This window comes from Aulostomus chinensis, chromosome 15, assembly GCF_037954235.1.
Source record: "Aulostomus chinensis isolate RoL2024-O1b breed Wild chromosome 15, RoL_Achi_v1.0, whole genome shotgun sequence".
NCBI lineage: Eukaryota > Metazoa > Chordata > Actinopteri > Syngnathiformes > Aulostomidae > Aulostomus > Aulostomus chinensis.
In genome coordinates, this window is record NC_141334.1 from 1,376,974 (window position 1) to 1,393,562 (window position 16,589).

Below are 16,589 nucleotides of genomic sequence, written 5' to 3' on the forward strand. Positions count from 1 at the left end.
CTGAGCACTTTTGCCTCATGAGGTTTGTCTTTTTTTCTTTTGCAGTTTACCACATGGTCGTTTGTGGTGACCCCACCCAGTTCAGTTCTGGTTCTGGTTATTGAGCTCCAGCTCAGCCCAAGACCATGAGGGTTTGAGTTATAACCAAAAAGACAGAAGAAAGTAAATAAATGAGTAAATAAGAAGAACAGCGGGTGAGAGGGAAGGGAAGGAGACAGTGAAGCCACCCCCCGGCCAGAGTCAATACTGATCTTAGTAAACATAAATAGGATTGGATCTGTTACATCCACACACGGGTACCTCACAAACAGACAATCGATCAAATCTCACCGAAGGCATAAATACCGCATTAAACAACAGCAAGAAAACAGACAAAATTTTTTAGGGAGACCTTCACCTGCTGTAGGCTTTTGAGGGAAAAGAGAAAAATAGACATACTGCATTGCTGCCGTTCGCCTCTGCGATCAGGCTGTCACGGTGACCTTGACCTTTGACCGCCGCAGTGATTTCAGTTCATATTTGAGTCCCAGTGGTCATTTGAACCAAAATTGAAATTATAGTGAGAAGACTTTGAAGGCTGAACAGTTCAAGATGACATCCGGCCCTCGTCAGGTGTTACAGCCCAGAACGAGGTTCATCCACGCCATGAGGAGCGTCCGCCGTCGCCAGCTGGTGTCCAGACCCAGAATTCCAGAAGATTTGGCGCTTACATGCAGAATCAGCTCATAAAAGATTGATTTACTACTAAATGTTTTCAACATGACATTTCTGAGGACCCTTTTGCTGCATGTCCCTGAAATCAGGTCTTAGGTTACTGAAACACGATCCCTCAAACGTGGCTCTCAAATTTGAGGAAGCATCTTCATAACTCTGCGTTTCCATGACGTACCAGGCTGAAACTCCCAGAATCCCTCAGTTCAATCTCCGTACAGCCTCCTTCTTCATTAGAAGTAGCGGCTCCCGATCGTTGTCAGCCCCTGAAATGCGGCACTGTCACAGTCTGATGAGATCCAAAACGGCAAATTACTCTGGATTTGAAGAAGTTACATTTCACAATCATGATGGCTTCCAAACCTGGTGGAAAAATCTCACAACATGCAATCAAACGCAATCAAAGGCAGAGGCTCAGCAATGCTGTCTCACACTGGTCTGCCGTAGAGGGGGCTAATTAAAACCACGACCCCCAAGGTATTCTTGCCTACTTCTGCTGAGGATGACTGCAGAGACGGGAGGGGGGGGGGGGTGAACCCTGCAAGTGCAAAGACAAACAGACTTATTAAGCCAAACAGGCCTATGGTGCTGCCTGATAAATGACAAGAGAGACAGGCAAAGAAGGGGCTTTTGATGGTGGAGGAGAGGGGAAGAAAGTTTTCCACCAAGAAAACCACTCTGGGTTTATAAAACTGGCTTATTAATGTTCAAATGGCAGGGCCTGTATCTTCATTCAGATATTCTCCCTAATGGAGGAAAGAAAAAAAGAGAAACACTCGCTCTCAGGGCAGCACTGTTGAGAGCAGAATTCTCTCTCTAAGCCTCAGATGGCAACAGACCAATGCAGTAATTTGAGACTAAATCACAGAAAAGGATGCAGCAGAGAGCTCAGAGAAAGTGCTGTTTATTCTGTTACAGCTTCTTCAGTCTCTGCAAAATAAAATCATTCTTCAATGTGAGGAAGTCGGCACGATGCCAGACGCTGCGTCTACAGAAGAACTCGGTGAGCACGAAGCTTCCTTCCTACTCATTCCCTGTTAGCCTCGAGACGTTCTCTAGCATAGCCCTGATTTTGCTGGCCTGACATGAACATCAGTCTTTCAACGTTCAATCAGTCATTCCAACTGCTTCCTGGTGACAGGCCAAAGAGAACAACATGGCCACAAATCAAAGGTGAGCAGAGAGCCCCTCTTACACGAGCAGAGTGGGAGACGTATTGCTGGAGGCTTTGAAATGCAAAGGAGGAGAAGGATGTGTTTACATGACGGCATTGTGTTTATCCATCAAAAACAGATTGTAGAGAGGGACTGTGTCGTTGCACTATTTTGAGACGCAGGATGACTGAGCACTCGGCAGAGCCTGGGTGGCACGCCAATCCAGCACCGGGGTCCCACCGGTGATGGAGGGCAACAATCATATTTGGTGCCACATCGCTCTCCTGCTCTACGTCCTCCCGTCCTCATTCCTCCACACACACAGCAGCATTCACAAGCAGACCTGACCGTCCCCCTCATTTTCCCCATTTCCCCAAGATCATAATAGTCAGCGCTGTTTTTTTAGTTGTGTTTTGCTCTTCTTTTAAATTAGAAGAAAGCCGATAATCTTGTTTCCATGTTGTAAAGCGAACTCGCAATGTAAAAAGAGAAAAAGAGGCTATGGAATGTGGACTTTTTGAGAGACGCAACAATTTCATTTTTCTTGGCCCATTCTGGTTTCTTTGTCATTCCAATTTTTCTGTCATTCTCTCAGAACTTAACTTGACAGAATGACAGAAACATAAAAGTTGGCTTTTCTTGGGGGTTGCGGTTCCTTCAATGGAAACTTTTGCATTCATAATTACAAAAAACATTTCTCTTACAAAGCTGCACGGTGGTGCAGTGGTCAGCACTGTGGCCCCCCATCAAGAAGGTTGTGGGTGGAGCCCCGGCTGGAGCACGGGGTCTTTCTGGGTGAGTCTCCATGTTCTCCCTGTTCCTGCTGGGTTCTCTCTGGTACTCCAGCTTCCTCCACAGTCCAAAGACATCAAGAGGGACCAGGTTAATCCAGACTCTAAATTGACCGTAGGCGTGGCTGGGAGAGCCAATGGTTGTCTGTCTCTCTGTGTTGGCCCTGCAATGGACTGGCGACCTGTACAGGGTGAACCCCACCTCTCGCCCGTTGACGCTGGGATAGGCTCCACCCCCCACGACCCTAAATGTGTCGGAATAAGCGGAAGACGATGGATGGATTTCTCTTACCGTTTTCCCCCCAAAGTGCACGAGGTTGCTGGATCTTTTCTTACTTTTCAACTCCATAAATGAATGAATTCACTGTTCTCCTACTGGAAAGAGGAACAAATGAGCTTCTGCAGGAATTGAGCTGTTTTATCTCCAGCTGTGTCTGAATATCTTTTACTTTTTGAACAAGAAAACGCGGCGCTATCAGCAAAGTTATGCATGGCAGCAAGACAGAAGAGAAGAAGAGGAGGTTGTGACCCCGGGAGAGAGAACCTGGCCATCGGAGGAATCACCGTCAGTTGGACACGTTGCAGTTGTTCTTTGGTGTCCGCTCGTATCGGCCTTGTTGCCACCATGTCTGGGAATTCTCGTGAGACGCCGGTGGCAACAGCTGGTGTCTCAGCAATATTCCCTCAGGTGATGGTAAAATTGGCCGATTCCATAAACCAAAATGTGATACCTAAAAGTGAAGATGAGATGTGCTGTGTCCTCGGCTCCGTGTTCCTGGAGCTCTGACCTTCCGCCGTGTACCTGTGCGGCAGGTGGAGCTACCCACCTTCTTAATTATGACCGGAGCGCAGGAGGAAATCAGACTGGAGGATGAGGACATTAAACCCTCCGTCTTGTGCAACAAATGATCCTCCTTGTGGGCGCAGCCTACACTGATCGCCGCAAACAAGAAAATTGTTTTGCTCTTTTTTTCTACATCTGGGTGTTGAGTGTTGCAGTGTCTTAACTCACTGGACTGGTGTTCTCTTGGTGTTCAGATTGAATGAGTGATGACAGCTTTTGAGATCGACACAAATCGTGAGAAAAAATCCTTTTCCTCTCATTTCCAAAGCTTCCAAGTCTCCCCAAAAGCCTGAAGATTATGAAAAGGCCATTGAAATATCAGAGGCTTTACTCTTCAATAACAAACATCAACGTGCAGAAATAGATATCATACCATGTGGCGAATAATATGCAAATACAGGCTGCTTGCGCTGGAGCTCGACTCTGGCTGGCTGCTAGCTCGTATTAGTCATGATTCCCCAGCAGCCCGCGCTGCCTGAATACTAAGGCAATACTTGAACAGATGGACAGGCATATGAAGAAACACTGAGCTATAACAATGATCTTCTCATTGATACACTCTATAAAATGGCATATGGTGGAGAAGAGTGATGATTCTAGGTCCTAATGATGGTGGATCCACGCTGTCTTTCCAGTTTTCAAAGTTATTCAGATAATCATGAAAGCAACAGGCCTTCAGCTGTTCGCATGATGAAAATGTGTTTGTCCCTGATTTGGTTTGACAATCAGCAGAGCAGCAACACGGAGTCAGGAGGTTTCTAGGATGAAGCAAAATTATGGATCTAAAAACAAAATACTTTGACCAACAAATTCAAAAAGGATTCATAGAATAAATGCATAAAATGCAGTGTAACACGCTGAAACACGCTGGAGACGCTCACGACGCAGGACATCTCGGCTGTGTGTGTGACCCACAGCACAAACCCAGACGTTTCTATGGAGGTTCTCATCCTTGCTGCACTGTGACAAAAGAAAAATAGATCGTTGTGTCGTTTGTATCTCACTTGATGCACGTGGTCAGTGTGCGCGCTCCAGTTACGCTGATGACTGACTGTCGCTTCGCTCATGTGACCAGGATGGACCCGCAGTGTTTTAGATCAGATCTGAGTCCAGGTTGGTTTTTTTGGAGAGCTTCAGAATCAAATATTGTCTGATGACTTTGGAAATGTTATTCTAAAGGTCATGTGATCAGAAATAGGCTCTAATAAAGCAGAGGAGGTAGACTGAATGTGGTTAATTTCTCCCTCAGCACACCTGCCAGCACTCAGCACCACAAAAGCAATGTCCTTCGCGTTGGTAGGAACATGTTTTGTGTTAGGGGAGCTTTTCTGGCATCATTTGGTGCAAAGCAGCTCCAGATGGGCCGGCCTAGAGTGAGAAAACACTGGTTCGCATGTTCCTTCCTTTAACAGTTCTGAGGACTGAAATCCTTTCATTTCAAAGTGCTCCCCTCGCTGCCATCTGGGTTCTCCAGCGAGCTCCACTGCCTGGGGCAGCTGGAAGTGAATCATCTCCACTGGAAGTGGAAGGAATTCTATGACCATAAACTGCACGCATTTGTCACATGATCAGAGGGTTGCCTTCGATATCGACATTAGGATACATGACTGCTTTATAGATGACACCGAAGTCATTTGTAAATGAATGTGATATATGGCATCCCTCATCCACACACACACACACACACACACAACATGTTTTTACACAAAGATAACTTGCTAATATGTGATGTCACGCTTGTTAGGGGAACTCTAACATCAAAGGGGATCTCCCCCTAGAGGCTCGTACTCACGCATGTAAATACACCAAAATCCTTCCAGCGCTACTCTGAAGAAAACTAGGCTAAATCTTCACAGTCCTCTCACTCACAATTTGGGCTATCTGAGCGCGCGCGCGCGCCTGTGTGTGTGTGTGTGTGTGTGTGTGTGTGTGTGTGTGTGTGTGTGTGTGAGAGTCTAGTGCCGCCATTCACAGTTCTCTCTGCATGTTAAACTGTGACAAATTCATTAACGGAACCGTGTCCACATTACTAATAACAAAATATAAACATATGACAACTATACAGCTACAACTTAGGGAGCAAATAATGACTGGCAATAAACGCTAGGCTGAGTTGTGTGTTGTCAGCACAGACACACACCAACATTCCCAGTATTGTCAGGAACTGACAGGTCAGATCTTTAGAATCCACCAGCAGCTGGACTCTTCAGTCAGGAGCATCGCTCTTGGAAGAGCTAGCAGGGATACAAACGTTCAGTTTTGTTGCCAATTTGGAATCATCCCAACATTAATTAGATATTAAGTCAATGTGTTTGAATTAAGTTATCTAATCAGCTCTAAAGGCTAATGTGCTTTGTTGGCTTTGGTCTGGCCCCTGTCTGATTGACACAGCAGCTTGACTTTGTCGACAGCAAAAAGACAGCATACACACCATATGTCTGCTCATAAATATGCTTGAAACATGCAGAGCAGACGAGAATCCTAATTATCCATCATGCTTCCATGATAGCATCCTCAACACGCCGGTGCAGATTGATGCTGAGATGACGAGCCGTCCCGGAGCAGGTGCCTCTCCCGGCAACGGCTCATAAAAGCACAGGACGTCAAACTCAGGTGATGTGACAAATAATCTGCCTTCATCCGGGCAGCTCTCACTCACGCTTTGTACTTTTACCCTCATAAAGTGATGTGCAGTAATTTGGATGTACTCACGTGTATGTATAGAGCCACACACTGGGACATTTCCAGTCCTTTCTCTGGAGCTGAGAACTGGGTTTCAGTCTTTGAGGTGAGTCACCTGAGCCATCAGAACCAACGCAGCCCAGCTCAAACATTCAACTGCATTTCCTCCTGCTTTAATGTTCATTTCTCCCAACTTAAGCAGTATGAGTCATCGTCTTGCTTTGGCCTTTCCTGGTTGTTCCCACCGGCGCCGTGGCTCAGAGGTAGCGTGGCCGTCCGGCAACCAAGGGGTTGCTGGTTTGATCCCCACTTCCCCCGGTGACCATGTCCAAGTACTCTTGAGCAAGATACTGAACCCCTAACTGCTCCTGATGGCCCTGAGATGGACTGGTGCCCCATCCAGGGTGAACCCCGCCTCTCACCCAATGTCGGCTGGGATAGGCTCCACCCCCTGACTGTTAGCGGCTAAGCAGTATAGAAAATGGATGGTGGATGGAAGGATGGTGGATGATGGATGATGGATGGGGGATGGAAGGATGGTGGATGGTGGATGATGGATGGATGGGGGATGGTGGATGATGGAAGGATGGTGGATGGAAGGATGGTGGATGGTGGATGATGGAAGGATGGTGGATGGAAGGATGGTGGATGGTGGATGATGGAAGGATGGTGGATGGAAGGATGGTGGATGATGGATGGATGGATGGTCCCGCTGCTGCTGGACTTTTGAGACGTTGCTGCATCTCTGAACTGTTGGGAGTTCAACCTACAAATCAAGGCACTACATTTGACTGCAGCCCTCAGAGTCCTGGACTGGGAGGGAGACTTCAGGACAGGGGGGATGATTGGACTTTGAATTTGAACCCAAACCGTGATTTTACCTGACCAGGTGTTCTTTTTGCCTAAAGCCAGCCAGACTTGAACTAAAGCTTTGCATTTTCTGCTCAAAATAAAAGTAACAATGGTTTATTTCACAGAACCATCTGAGAAGTCAGCAGTGGAAAATAATCGCTGGCAGGTGACTGGACGAAGCGCGTGTCTATCAGCGTCCATCACCGCTAACTTCAGTGAGTTTGAATTACTACCTCGGTCCTGGCAGGCTGCTAATATCGTCCTGCATTCGTGGTGACGAGTGGTGAGAAGGCTCATCTCTGCTGCGTCATGGAGGGAACTCACATCATATTGTCACATAGAACCTTGATCTCAGCAGTAAGTACCACGATGCTCTCTGGAGCGCTGCTGAATATCAAAGCACCTCGCGCCTCTTTGATGTCATCCTGATGAAATTGACCATTCAGGTCATTTGTTACCAGCAGGGCTACAAGAGCGGAGATACACCAGCTCATTTCCTACTTACAGGAATACGGACCACATTGAGGCCCAGGGACACCGGCCTCTCGCTCGCTCACGCCACGTCTGTCATGATCCATGACAAGTGGAACGTGGATAGTTTGAGTTGAGCACAACTTTTCAAGTCCTCCCATCGCGGTAGTGAGGAGGTCACATGGTTCCTAGCAAAACTCAAAACCCTGTTGAGAGAAATCATCTCCTGGTCCACATCTATGCTGTCTATTCTCCACCGCTGCCTGTCAGCCAATACATCAAACCCCACATCAGAAGAAACAAACCGTCCCTTCATACCTGTTTTACATCAGGACTTGAGGTGATCACGGCAGAACGCAGCATGATGGCATCTGAAAGGACATCACATCACGGGACGTATTGAAGGAAAAGAGCCTTGATGAGCGTGGCATTTGTCAATCAGACAAACTGATGGCGAGCGAGCCATCTGGGTAACCAGCATGACATGCACACACTCATCACACACCCTGGTCCACCCCACCCCGACTGGATTCTTTAACAGGTTTGACATTTGTTATCCCGACTGGGACCCAGTCAGGCCAGTATGCTCCATTATGACCTCTGGAGCCGGACAAAAGGCCTTTCATCCACTGACCTCCACGACACAGAAGCATCCGCAGGGCGTGCTCTTCCTGGGGCCACACCAAATACGGGTGTCCGGAGATGATAAGCTAACGCGATCATAAAAATATTAATAACAGATAATAACAATTAGAATGATCCAAACATCTGCAGCAGCGGTGGATGAAGGTGCCATCTCCATCTAGACCATAGGGAGGCTAACTCATGTTAGCTACCGTAGCCATAATCCATGACCCCAAAGCTTTCCTTGGACACACATCAGCTGATTCTGTGTTATCTACAGAAAAGCAGAGGAACAAAAACCCCTACAGATCTGAGGGTGGCTTGACGTGGTTCCAGATGAATGAGAGGTCAAGGAAAGATTCAACTGAGAACTGTAGTCGTTGATGAAGACGCCGATACTCAACCAGGACAGAAAAACTCTGCTTCTTCCTCTTCAACAGGCACTTGAATACCGGAAGAAAACAACGTAGAAGCAAGGGGGACAAAATCGGAACTTCCAATGGACGGAAACTTGCATTTTCTTTGGAGATTTCCAATGAGCTCTGCGCTTTATTACTATTTCATATCAGCATTTAATTCCACGTGCAGATTGGATGATGTTGGCATTCTGGATGTAGCCTCAGTAGAATCACACACTTCGAAATGTTACGACCACTGAGAATCAAAATCTGCTTCATTAGTTATTCAACAAGAAACATAAAATAACAAAAAGCAAGTGTCAGATTTTCAGACATCCGTGAGGCTTTTCCATTTCATATGTAAATTATTGATATCAGTTCAACAGAACATTTGAAGAAAGCTCAGCACCTCATTGTCTTGGCTCTCTGAACCACTGACATCACAGCAGGCAAGTCGGGTCGCAATATTCCACACGAGCAAAGAACTGCATGAAAATGATGTGAAAACAAAGCGTGCGACTGGTTTGGAGGAGCATGAATGACTGGAGACGACAAACCAGGCCTTGGCTCTTATCTCGCCGCAGCAGGATTTTAGACACGGCGGGACCTCAAAGGCGCCCTGATACCATTGATTTGTGATTGGAAGAGCGACTCCTTTTGGCCACCGTCATGACCTCATGTTCAGTTCAAGGATAAAACTTCAGTCTGTCTCTGCTCAAGTCTGGAGATTTTGGCTACGGTGAGTTTATCTGTTAGCCAGGAAATCTACATGTGAACTTGAGAACTCCTAGACGCACAACAGCGTGCAGAGAGGGCATGAACACGGAGCCACCCGGGTCGCTCAGGTCAACTCTCGGTCTTTGAGAGATGAAACCAGTAAATGATCTTTTACCGGAAGAGTCTGTCGACATATGCAATACACCGGAGGTCACAGCAGGTGTCTTCATAAGCGTCGAGGGATATGCGAGACAACACATCGTAAGAGCGAGCGGAGATGAACGATAACTCCCTTCTGCTGCAGAAAGACACACCAGGTAGCATTGTTTTTCCACCTTTGCTCATAATCCAGTGGTGGAGGCTACAAGAGCCTTTCGATGTTGCCGAGGCATTAGAGAGCGGTGATGAGAAGGAGAGTAGAGCCGTGTTTATCACAGAACAATAAAGACGGAGGCTTATTCTTAGTTTATCCATGGAATAACGTGTGTATACGCACGATACAAATCCAAAGCTTTACAAGAATTCGGAGAAAATTGTGAGGAAAAAAGCCGTAACAATGACATGCTTGTGCAGGTTTATCTTGTTGGAGCAATTCCAGAAATGTGTCTATGAAAACCTGGATTTATAGTGAAACTCTTCATTTGCAGTTTAGATTGAAACCAAAATGAAAAGCCAATCCCAGCTAATCTGTCAGCCTCTTTTAATTTAAAGCAGAGATTTTTCCTCCTGCAGAAATTAGGGGCGGGCAAGTCAAGAATAAACGCTCCCATCATTTTTGGAACTGCCGGTGTGAGACAGTGTGGCATTTCACTCCTCCTGTCTCTCTCCACACGTCCACCCAAAACTGAGAAAGTTGTTCCAGAAAACACCAACAGCAAAATTTGGGCCTTTTTGTAGAAATAGAGCAGTTGAGCAGAAACCCCAGCAGCAGGTGAGTGCTGGCTGGATGCCCCGCTTCTCCTCCACCGAAGGGAACAGCTGAAGAAGAACCGAAGCTCCTTTGCTTTGCATTTAGAGAATGTCTCCTGCTCTTATCACGCCTGCAGCTTAATCTCTCCCAAGTCAGTTCAATCAATTAAGTCTCCTGCACCTCGAGTCAGTCCAGGTCACCGCTGGGTCACTGTGGAGCTAAAAATAAAGGCTAACAGGAGGTGAGCGACAGTAGGGGACACACATGGCCCCATTTCACTACTCAGCCAGTTTGTGGACTATCTGCTGATTATTCATTATTCTTATATCAGTGGAAACTTTACTCTCGTACACAATGTTTCAATATGGAAATTATTGCAGAAAAGGAGCCCAGCAGGGGCGGTGGGTTGAGTCAGCGCCCCAGAAAACGGGACGGGTTTGGGAAGCTCGGTCAAGAAAATGACAAAATGAAAATAATGTTGAGATAATTAGAATCCCAACACATGCAGGAGGTTCTATTGATTTACTAGATATGGAGGTTCTGTGATTGCATCATCTCGGGGGTTCTTGTTCTCTCTTCCATTAACATAAAAACCCAACACTCAATAAAGGCTCACCGCCATTCAGACTTGAATGAGAATTCCTTTTATTGCCCACATCTCTCCAGGCCCAACTCCTCAACTCTCAGTCTAAGAATGCTTACTTAGCGTTTGCGTCAAAGTAGCTTCGTGATAAAGCGTCGGAGACATTGATTATGTGCCAGTGCCGGGTCTGTTCTGTATGCTTTCGTCTTCTTTTTTTCTCTCCGTGCTCAACTCGCGCCCCTGTTCTTTATTCTGCTTGGTAAGCACAAAACTAAGCTGAGCAGCTGAGCAGCCTCTCCCTCTCATGGTGGGATGTCCCAGCCTCTCTGCTGCTCACAGACAGACCATCGCCAGTGTGGACGCCCTGGACACACACGCCTCAGGACATCGATTCTTCTGGGGTCAACAGCTCTGTTTTCCTGCTCTCTGATTGGCTGCTCAGATAGAAGGTTTGACATTGTTTTTCTGTTTAATTCTCCAAAGTGGAGGTAATTGTCTCATTTGTGTTTTTCTTACGTTCGCCTTGGACACAATTATGTCTTCGCTTCCCGTCCCTTCACTTCATGTCTGAACAAATAAGATCCATCTAGAGTGTTTCAGCATTCTTTTCTTGGCATTGATTCTGTTGCCACGTTTCTGTAAAATGTCAAGCGGTCTGAAGCAATAAGCCAGGCTATGTAGCCAGTATATCGGCCAGTAGATGGCGATATAGGCAACATTACAACAGCTGTAACAGGCTACACAGAAGAAGAAAAGCCAGCGCTACAAATAAACCCGCCTGTTGTTTTGTTGTCCTGAAACAGAAACAGCTGTCAGCGACATGACTTCAGCGTTTCCGTCTCCCGTGATGCACACGGACTCTTTTTCAAACCAGACCAAAACCAAGAGCACTGAGCGAGTTTCCGTGGATTATTAATGAAAAGCAAACTGCACATCAGAATCCCTTCATGGAAACACAGCTCGGGTCTCTTTGTAAACACAAGTGATGCTACTTCCTGTTGTCCTCTATGTTTGGTAGATAGATGGGGGTTCGTCTGGGATTACGGTTCCGACTGGTATGGAAGGTTTCTGGATGAAACTCCTTTGAATCGGCTGAAGGAACAAAACAAAAAAAAGGTTTGTGTGTTCTTGCAGCACGTTGTGAGACCCCCTCTGTCTCGGGTTAAGATGAAGTTCAAGTCTCTCATTCTGACAGGCTCGGTGGATAAATGTGGTTTATTTGAGGTGAGAACACAAACTGAATCATAACGTGAGAGTGTCAGCAGCCTACAGGGCAGCAGCGCTCGATTTTCTCTGGAAAAATGCAAATTACTGTCACGGCAATGAACTCAGCTACATAATCAATTGATACCCCAAACAGTGGATTTAGATTTAAGTCTCTTCATGGTGGGAGGTGAACTTCAGGTCAAGTGAAATAAAACACATAACCTCCTGATTTGACTTGAGACGAACATTTAAAACACGCCAGGCACGTCCGCGGAGCAGCTCGTCAGCTGGAACTTTTAACCTGCGACGCCAGTTCTGTCTTCATGGCTGCAGGCCAGGAGAGAAAAACACTTCTCATTGTAAAAAATTACAACAAAATTGGTCCCCTGCGTTTAACCCCTCCTCCACGGATCAGTGAGCAGCCACATGCAGCCGCCTGGACTCCTGCTCTCTCTACCAGAGCCTCAACACGCATGTCCACAACATAGCAACATGCAAGTCCATAAGACAGCAACACGCATGTCCACAACATAGCAACATGCAAGTCCATAAGACAGCAACACGCATGTCCACAACAAAGCAACATGCAAGTCCATAAGACAGCAACACGCATGTCCACAACAAAGCAACATGCAAGTCCATAAGACAGCAACACGCATGTCCACAACAAAGCAACATGCAAGTCCATAAGACAGCAACACGCATGTCCACAACATAGCAACATGCAAGTCCATAAGACAGCAACACGCATGTCCACAACAAAGCAACATGCAAGTCCATAAGACAGCAACACGCATGTCTTTGCTGAGAGGAACTGAGGCACAGAGAGAAAGAGACACACTCTGGTAGAACCCTTCCCAAAGAGGGAACCCGGCATGGTTCTTGTTTTGAGGCCATGGCGCTGCCAGCTGCAAATTCTTAGTTTTACCATCGATACACACACACACACACACGCACGCACACACACACACACACACACACACACACACACACCTGGGATGCTGGTCAACACCCTCCCCTACTGTTCACTGCTTCTGGGGATGTACAATGGTGGACAAATTGCTTTGAGCATCACACAACCCCCTGACTTACTTCACTGTCGTAATTTGATCCGTTTGAGAAGTCGAGCAGAGCATCGTGGAGTAATTATTCGTCCACGTCCACGTTAGCAGAGGGCTAACCAGAAATAGCCGCTGCCTTGCAGCCCTGCTCTGTTATCACCCGTTTGGCTGGAGAATGAAACGCTTGTTAGCGTCACACGACCTCTGCAAACATCTGTTTTTACTTGATACTATTTAGAGAGGGTAAAGGAGGCGCACCGCTGGGACAGCGGAGACTGCGTCTGGTGTATTTTTGTCACAAGGGTGCAATGAAAATCTCTCCGTTTCACTTGGAACGTATCTGTGTGGATTCACCGCCGCTCTACTTTCAGAAGCACACGGAGGATTTGTTAGGGTGTCTAGGAATCCAAACTGCGTCAGTCAAATGTCAGATTCATAGGACGAGCATTGATGTGCAGATTGTATTTTGGGGGAATTTGCTTTTAAAGACCAGCACTAGATTTGTATTTAATCACACTGCAAATGTGAAGTGCAACAGCGGAGGACGCAGGAGTTCAGAGCGGCTGCTTAGGGGAAGGAGAATGGATATAAATGGACAAAGATGAAAGGAGAAGAGGAGGAGGGAGGTGCGACGGAGGAAAATGGATAGATGGTTGAATGAATGAATGCCTAGTTGGGGGTTAGGGGGCTGGAGGGAGGTATGCTACATATTGGCATCGATCCACAGGAGGGCCCATCAAAGATAGAGTGACATTTATGGCGCTGCCGACCGCGCCGGCCTACCCTCAGCAGCAGGAGCCGAGAGCCGTGACATTGTCGGCTGTGCGGGGAAAACTGCCGCTGCTCTTGACTACTGCTGAGCCACGGACATTTTCTCTATAGATCCACAGGTCGAGGGCTGTGAAGGGTGATATACTTGTTCTGTATTAAACATGGATTTTGAGGAAAATGAAACCCAGCTGGAGTGGAACCTTTGTTGCTCTCCAGAGAATTTGCCTTGCTCATGTAACGAGCACGTACAGTATCAGAAGAAATAAACAACCTGTCTTCAAGTTGCATCAAGTTAAAAATTCAAATCCATTTTTAATGCCACTTCTGCTGAGTTATGGGAATAAGATAGAGCCAGACGAAGCTTGGTGGCGTTTTAATCAAGGAGATTACACGTGCACAGGCGTGTTCACTTCATTCTAATACACACTTTCCGCCATGATTGGCCTCAATCAGTCTGATTTCAAACTGACACACACGCCAATCCACCGCTCGCCGCTGCCAGACAGGAAGTGTAGAGTGCACATCTCCACCTGGCCTTAATATTCTGATATTCATCATAGATGAGCATGCTAACGCCGCCCCTCAGTCATACCTGGGTCTGGCCTACAGGTGCTGAGTGTCTCCATGCTTGTGCCACGTTTACTTGCATGTCATTTCTGCAGTAGAAGGCAACTAGCAGGCTCCCGTTAGTGGCTGCAGGGAGGCGAGCACGGGGAAAACAAACAGGTTTCAATTGAGTATACACAGCATGTACAATTTGATATTGTGCAGCCAATAAGTAGGCTAAATATCAAATATTTAGCATCATCGCTGCATCATTAGCATAACCACGCTGTGCTGTGTGTCTCCTGTATAAATATCAAATGTAGCTGCGGTGTTTCCACAGCACAGTGCCAGGAAGATGACAGGTAGGATTTCTGCAGGCATCACATCAGCAAGTGGAGTGATTCTTAACTGCTTTTTGTATTCAAAGGCATCTAAAACATTCCTGCGTCCTCGTGAGAAGGTCATTGTCCTCATTCCTGACAGGAGGCTGGGCTAGCGTCCCTCTGTGGTTAGGAATGTCCTCCTCTGCCAAATTTTGTGAAAGCAAGGCCAGACAATGGCAGGCGAGGGTTGTTTCCTGTGTCCACAACCATATTCAGCCAAACTGTGTTGCATATTCATGATCAGACCACTATTAAAGCGTCTAGTTACCACACTGACGTTGGATTATTTGCCAATAAATTCTCGGATCCACGAGCCGCCTCAGTCTCTCTTTTCCACACCACAAAAGAAGCTAAAGTTAGCGTGTCACCTGAGTGTCATGTTTACATTGAAGCCAATCGGAGGTTGAGCTAAATGCTTGTCACTGCTGCAGCATCCCTTGATGCAGGATGACAATGGTACCCTCTCTGACTGCAGAGAGGAGCGGGGGTTGTTGGGAGAGAAGTACTGACACAAAAAACAAGCAGAAACCCTCCCCATCCAACTGGCATAATATCTTAGCTGGTTAAAGGGAAAAAAAAACTGCAGGAGTTTCTGCACAAAGGCTGCATTGAAATCAGAAGGCGGGCTGGTCACACCCCATCTGGATGGTTTATTTTGAAGGAAAATAGTGTGGAAAAATCAGCAAATGAAGCCTCATCCTGGGATCTGAAGTGGGCCCATGAAGAAGCTGCTCGTGGCTTTTTTCTTCTGCAAGGAGAAAATAAGGAGGTCTGATTCAGCAGCATCACCTCTTCTACATGGGCAGTCACTTTCATGTGCACAGAGTCATGTGACCAATGGGGTGGATCCTGCCAAGCTTGCCTGGACCTGAATACCGAGTCCTAAAACCAGGTAATAAGTTAATGACTGTGTCCCTCAACTTGATGGGTCAATTTTCAGGTAAACGGCTGAGAAGGTTTCAGACAGCTGAGATATTTCAACAGCACAACTGCTGCCAGCACACGCCGCAGTTGTGCTGTTGCAAAGCTCTTCATGAGTCCCACAACTGATGCTTCTCTCTGGGTTGGGAAACGTCATCACGCCGAAGAACCACGAAATGAAAAGCTTAGATGTAAAAGTTATGCGTCTGTTTGCTGGTAGGCTAACGTTAGCGTTGCTAGGCAGCAGCTGCATTTGTGCTTTAATAAATAAAACAGAGAAGTCTTACTAATACCTGCAGATTTCTGATTTATCAGAAAACATCATCAAGTGTCCTAATACCATTACTGACTATACACTGAGTGGCTAGCAGCTCCAGGCTCTTCACATGCAGGCTGCATGCAGACACTCCAGCGTTTTCCATCACTTAAGAGGACGTTGTGTTGCCTGACATTGATTTCTTGGAGACGAACCTCACTCACGAGCACTCGTTACCTGCCTCACCAAGTCATCACTCAAAGATTTGATGATTTATGTGATGGGGACTTGCTTGTTGTCCCCAAAAGTGAGGTGGCTCCTCACAATGTGACTTTGTAAACAGATTTATATCCCTGCAACATGACGAGGACTACCTGGTACATACACACACACACACACACACACACGCGCTGACTGTATGCGTGTGATTTGTGTTCTATCACTGGCAATCATGAAATGATTGCAGGGAGAGAATGGTGGGTAACAAGCATCACTGTTCAGCATTCCTAAACAGCCTTTGCTGTCAAGGTCATTTACACACTGCAGAGGTGGACACATTTACACACACACACGCACACACGCACAGGCGCACACACAAAAAATTACACGTTTGGAAAAATGACTTCACCACAGTGTTGACTTGAAGTGGTTTAATATCTGCTGTTGGAGATTTACTGTGTTTGTTCTGGGTTGATTTCTTTGTTGGTA

General features: G+C 46.6%; 1 protein-coding gene across 7 annotated transcripts in view; it reads right to left on the reverse strand.

The window, feature by feature from the left end:
* Window positions 1-16,589, reverse strand: part of cadm1a (cell adhesion molecule 1a) — a 330,811-nt gene that overhangs the window by 112,652 nt on the left and 201,570 nt on the right. Inside the window, exon 1 of one of the 7 annotated variants that reach the window (XM_086225949.1) lies at window positions 7,824-7,842. The exons of the other annotated variants lie outside the window; for them this stretch is intronic. The gene's annotated coding sequence lies outside the window, so the exon portion shown is untranslated. Of the gene's footprint in view, window positions 1-7,823; window positions 7,843-16,589 lie in introns of those variants that run through there. 7 annotated transcript variants of the gene reach the window in all.